General features: G+C 32.9%; 1 pseudogene; it reads left to right on the forward strand.

The window, feature by feature from the left end:
• Positions 1-3,774: 3,774 nt before the first annotated feature.
• Positions 3,775-6,788, forward strand: part of LOC107017843 — a 22,731-nt pseudogene continuing 19,717 nt past the window's right edge.

Raw genomic sequence — 6,788 nt, forward strand, 5'->3', positions numbered from 1 at the left:
GTTCAGTATTATAGACACATAACTACATTTTACCCACTTTTATGTAAGGGTGAATCTAGACGGGGCGAAGGTATATTCATTTGAATTTTCTTCACAAAACATTTATATGATATATATAAGAGTTTTTTCAGTGTTTATGTATAAATTTTAAATTCCTCAACATAAATGGCTCTGTACATTGTAAGGCGTTTCATTTTCACTTGTTTAATTACCCTTTTTTTAACAGACCATGAAAATGTTGGATGGTTTGTAGTAGTATGAATTTTTATAGGGAAAATGCATAAGTACCTCCTTAACCTATGTCCGAAATCTCACAGACACACTTATCATATACTAAGGTCCTATTAACCATGAACTTAATTTATAAATAATTTTCTACCCCTTTTTAGCCTACGTGACACTTTATTTCGGGGTCCAGCGCGTGTTAATTTTTCATTCAAAGTAGTGTCACGTAGGCCGAATAGGGGTAGAAATTTTTTATAAAATAAGTTCAGGGGGTAATAGGAACTTAGTATAGTATAAATGTGTCTTTGAGATTTCGGGCATATGTAGTACGTATGCGTTTTCCCTTTATATATATATATATATATTCATCAAATATTTTTATCAATAATGCGATTGTGTAGTAAAATATTTTAAAAGAAATAATAAAATAATTAAAATTAACGAAAAATTGAGTTGAGTTGGGTCTTGACTCATTATCTGCCCCGTTTTGGCTCAATTTATATTGATCAAATCAAATTCAGTTTGGATTGGATCTTGACCCGTTTGTTGTCTTGATCCATTATGATTGACATAAAATTGATCCAATTCGCTCAATTACCGTGCCTAACAATGCCTAAGATTAAAATAGAAGAAAAATCAATGAAACAAAAGCACTTATATAAGAAAAACTAATTAAAAAATACCAAATAGTTATCCTCTTTTGGATGAGTCGCGATTTAACAGAGCAAATGAAGATTAGCCTAGAAATTTCTAATGTTACAACCAAATTGTAAATAGCCATGTGTATTTACCATTTTCTGTGAAATAAAGAGATTGACTATAAATCGTAATTATTTTTAGCATTCGCTACTAATATTATAATTACATATCATAAATTAGTCGTACCATATAAGTTTTATTTTATTTTAATAATGAAATAGATTTCATCATTTCATTAGATTACATGTTGCACAACAAAAACAATAACATTTTCCGTGAAATCTTATAAATTGGTCCTTTTATGTTAATTAGGGATACTACCTCCACTCGATTCAATCATAAAAGTTATAGCAGCGTAAGATAGGGCAAAGGGAGATAGGTTTTGTTTTCTGCCTCAGCTACACTCGTTCAAAATTTTGGTATGTATATATATTAATTTATTTATTAGCATAAATGTTTATGCGTTTACATGCCGTATCAAAGCCTGAAACTTGAACTAATGATTTTCACTCATGAAGTAACTTTATCTTGTTATGAGAGGCTGATCACCACAAAAAAATAGTCTTTAGTGACAGAAAAAATCCATCACTATATGATAAAAATTCATCATTAATCATGATTAGCGACGAATTAGCAACGGAGAGTTGATTGTTGGTAATATTCTGGTTAGTAAGCTCTTAGTGACGAAAAATGAGTTCCGTCACAAGTTTAGGGACATCCTAATGACAAATCATTTCCTGCCCCATATGTTAGCAATGGACTTATTCGTCATTATATTTATATAATTTTGTTGCTAATTTCATAATTCTATGAAGAAAAATAGTGTTTCGTCAAAAGTTTAGCGACGTCATAGTGACAAAATATTTTCGTTGCCACATGTTAGCGACAAACTGATTCGTTATTATCTTTTATATAGTTTTGTTGCTAAAAGTTGTTCTTCTTATTTTATTTGGTTACTTTAAATATGCAGTGCTAAAATAAATTAAATTAAAATTACTAAATATACCAAACTTAACAAACATTTATATAATATAATAATCATAGATGATTCATAATATATAAATAGAAAACTCAAAAAATATATATTTCTAGTTAAAAATTCCCAAAAAAAACTATCAAGTACTCTTATATGAACCTATTTTCATCAAAATATTACTATGTGCAATTACTAGTTTCCAAAAAGAATGATATTATCAAAAACTGAAGTTGTGGAGGCATCAACTTGAAATTGAGGTATCAACCACGTTCTCATTGCTAGAAGGATCCATGGGTACCACAGTCGATGGTTTTCCAAATGGAGTAATCGATATTTGCACCTGCTTAACAATAATAGGAACAAGATGACTAGTTAGTGCATGCATCACTTTCTTTACAAACTCGTCCATATTTGTTGTCGATGTTGCTTGAGAAAATGGAGGTGGTAATGATGATGAGCCACAAAGATTTTGCCCATAGTAATATTTTGCTTCAGACAAGACCGTATGTTGTTGTTTTCTTTTCTCCCCCGGCAGCTTGGTAATATGTTTCATATTGATCATATCAGTTTCAGACAATGTTTTTTCCTTTAATATTTTTTTCATATTTTTCCTATAATAAGTAGAGAAAATGAGAAAGTATTAAAGATATGGAACAAACCAAATTTTGAAGGAAAATGCAGAAAATACACAAGCTTTTAATCATGAAAGAACTGTGTTGTTACAACAAGATGGACTATAATTATACTCACAGAGTATTGGTAACATAAAATTATACTCAAACCAGCAAAAGTAGTTCTCCAGAGTATTAACATGATCAAAGAATAGGGTTTGGACACTTGGCTACACCAACATGGTCAATAAGTATATTCTCATTGGGAAGTGTACCACACAGACAATGACAACTAACTATCAAGGAAATCCCCCTCCCCAACACCCCACCCCAACACTCGCTAAGTTCATAAGTGATCGACCTATATAGATATTCATCATACTCTATGTGCGGAGAGATTCATAGCCTTCGGTACCTTCAATAGATGATGAGAATTGACTTTGGAAGCTAGCTCGAGTAAGGTACCTTCAATATGATACATCAAGCTTATATTATGTATCATACTCCATAGTACTAGATCGAGATTACATTACATTGAAACAACAACAACAAACTCTCATAAAAATAGGACTAGGTTTGCACAAAAAAAAACTGCACTAGAGTCACAGTAAAACAACACTAGAATCATACCATAACAACACTAAAATTGAACCCGAAAAGCCTCAAAACTACAATTGAGCACACCGGAAAAGTACTAGTATTTTCTCTCTAAAACGACACTAGAATCGCATCAAAACAATACTTAAATTGCATTGAAAGGTCTCAAATTTTGAAACAGGAAAAAATTGCACAATAGATACAACAATAACAACAAGCTTATAATTCCTTATTTTTTACTATTAAGGAAATTGACGATTTTTATGCAAATTAGACTTGCATGATTTCCGGGTTGGTGGAATAGTCACAGGAAGATTATATAGCCTCTAATTCATGATTTTTTTTTCCCTCCAGGTGCACATTACTATCACATCTATTCTTTTCTTTTATAGTTGATAACCTCATATTTTTGAGCTTTTCTAGATAGCGGGCATGGCAATTGTACTGAAAGTAGACTGCCTTGCCCTAATTTCATGTTTAATGGTTGGCTGTTTTTCTACTTGTTTGTATGTATGTTAATTGTTTTTCCCTAGATTTATTGTGGTTATGTTCTGCTTCAATTTATAGCTTTGGTTTTCCACTATAAGATGTGATTTAGTTTGTCATAACATTCAGGTATGTTGGTGAAGGCGGAATCACAGGTGAACCAAATGATGGGTCTCAAGAATGGGAAAAACTCCTTTAGTTCCTGATGTCCAAGGGTTTATACATTCCAATCCCAAGGAAAATTCTTATAAACAAAGATATTTTGAAGAGTGGAGGTTGCACCACAGGAAGCTTTTAAAAACCTTACTCAAAGTTCTGGGGGAAATATCCGAGTATGATTACATACCTATTGAGGAGAGATTAAGGAAACTAAGCAAAGGACCTAAACAGAATGCCTTGAAACCAAAAATTGCTAGTAAAATGATTGTATCATAATTAAAGTAAGAACTAGAAGCTCAAGGTATACAAACATATGGAACCAAAAATGTATTGTACCAACGAGTGCAGAAAGCAAGGAGAATAAATCGCTCTAGGGGCAGGCCTGTTTGGGTTCCTCCAATTGAGGAGGAAGAAGAAGGGGTAAGTATTATTCCAAGTGTATTAAATGTAACTACTTGTCTTGATAAATCATGCAAATCCATGTCATTACTCACAAGCGTTATAGTTTAATTTTTTCAGGTTGACGAAGAGCTTGATGAGTTGATCTCACGTATAAAGTTGCATGAAAGATATACAGAATTCTGGAAACACCACTTTCTTGGGGAGGGATTGAATGAAAATTATGCCAAGCCATTGAAAAAAATGACATTTCACCAAATACAAGTCAACACCCTCCTCTTCTCCGCACTAGAAGCTCACTGAACAGATGAAGAAAGAGAAATTACCAAAGGCAGAAGCTCACCTTTCACTTGAGGATGAAGGAGACAAGAGATATTCACCTTTCACCTAAGACAGGAGCAATTTCACCTGAGATGGGAGCAATCAAAAGGATAAGGAGGCGGGAGAAATCGAAATGAGAAGGAGATGGGAGAAATAAAAAGGAGAAGGGATAGGAGCAATACCTGATAGACAGAAGAATCTCTCAACTGCTGCTGTTGGGAGAAACCCTTTTTTTAGGGATTGTAATTTTTTGTTTCTTTTTTGTGTTTTCAATGGATTGATCAGTGTGACTCGGTAAAAAAACTAGAAACAAACTTAGCGACGAATTATGACATTTGTCGCTACAAATAAATATAATTATCTACAACAAATTTTAGCGATGAAAATTTCTATCACGACATAATTTAAAATTCATAAAAATATATTTAGTATTCTAGAAACACTTTTTCGTCACTCATTCCGTCGCAAAATATTATTAAATTGTAACACCTACTTTGTTGCAAAATCCATATCGGAATTTAAGGTGCCAAAGTTTCCCGCTATTATTTAACGACAAAAAATGTATTCCGTCGCCAATCCATTGCTATGTTATAACTCAAAAAATTGTTTGTAATTTTTTCAACAAAATGGCTAATTTGTTGCTAATCCGTTGTTATATAGCGACGAAATTGATTTCGTCGCTAATATCAGTTGCTAAACACTGTTTCTTTTTGTATTAACATTCATATGTGTGGGTGCATATACATGTATATCTATCTCTGACAAAAAAAAAGATATAATTAACATTTCACTCTCAATTAGTGTAGAGCTATCCTTGTGCTAGAGAAATCACCCACAATAGTAGGGTTTGAATCTAGCTAAAACCCATTTTTCTTTTAAGTTTATTGGTGCACCTTAAGTCTTCAATTCATAAGCTCATATTTGCTTGTTATAGACACAAAGTTTTATGTTCTATTATGACATAAGATTTTAGACAACCACTATTATGATTGAAGAAAGAAATATGTGTTAAGAGTGGGCATTTAATAAAATACAACAATATTTTTTTTATAGATTTAATACATAATGTTAGGAATATAACTAAAATAAAGAGAATGATTCTTACTTAGTCCTAGAACCCATGAATTCCAAAAAGAAAAAGTATGGAAAAGCATAGTCATGTTTTTAAGCATTAAATCATTTTTTTTATAAGGCATAAATACTCTTTTGAACTACGATCGAAATTTTAAGGACACACATTTTTTTTACATGTCCTAATACCTCCTAGAACTATTTTTAAATGTAATAAATATACCTTTTGGTGTTGAAGTGGTGTAGAGAATGTTGAATGCAAATGACAAGTAAAAAATATGAAGAAGAAAAAATAAACTAAATTCAACATATGTCCTTTCTTAATTGAACATTTTACCATTAGTTAGTACACATAATTAATAAATAAACTCAGTGACGACTCAATCTAATTAGTGGTCTAAAGCCAAAAATAAGTTGGAGGCATAAATTTTTATTACATTTTTTTAACGTGAGACAAGTTATTTCTTTCTTTTTGATAAAAATAGTTTTATATGTTATGATCTTTCCAAATGTTTTTGACTTTTCCAAAGAGTTGTGATGTAACGACCTGTTTAGTCGATTCGAGCAGTAAGATTATTTTGCTAAAAACTGACTGGGTTGACGGACCACGCGACGGTCCGTCATGGTCACGACGGCCCGTGATGGATTCCGTCGTCCCATACTTGTGAATTTTCTTCTGCTACTTTTCTCATTTCCCTCGACGACAACAAGGACGAACCGTCATAGGCACGACGGACCGTCGAGGGTCTTCGTTCCAAAACACTTAAACTCTGAAAATCTGGGTACTAAGATCGACTCTTTGAACTTCGCGACGGAACTGCAGGACGGACCTTCGTAGGTACGACGGACCGTCACAAACCCTTTACAGAATTTGACTCTCTGAACTTTGTGACGGACCTGCAGGACGGACCGTCATAGACACGACGGGCCGTCACAGGTTGCGTAACCTAACTGGGTCGGATTTCTGCTAAAAGTTTTAAAGGGGTGTTTTGGACTATTCATGACAAACCTTATGAAATTAGTGGGGTAAGTTTAATAATTTATTTACTTGGAGGGTTAAAGGAGATAACCTTGGAATAACTAATGGGTTACTTTTATCATAATGAATTATATGATAATTAGGGTAAAAGAAAAGAATCTAGAGAAGAAAAAGAAAAAGACAGAAAAGATAACGAACGAGCGAGAGAGAGAACGAAGAGGAAAGCAAAGGCATTGGGGAGATAGCTTGCTTGATCACGATTCTT

This window comes from Solanum pennellii, chromosome 1 (assembly GCF_001406875.1).
Source record: "Solanum pennellii chromosome 1, SPENNV200".
NCBI lineage: Eukaryota > Viridiplantae > Streptophyta > Magnoliopsida > Solanales > Solanaceae > Solanum > Solanum pennellii.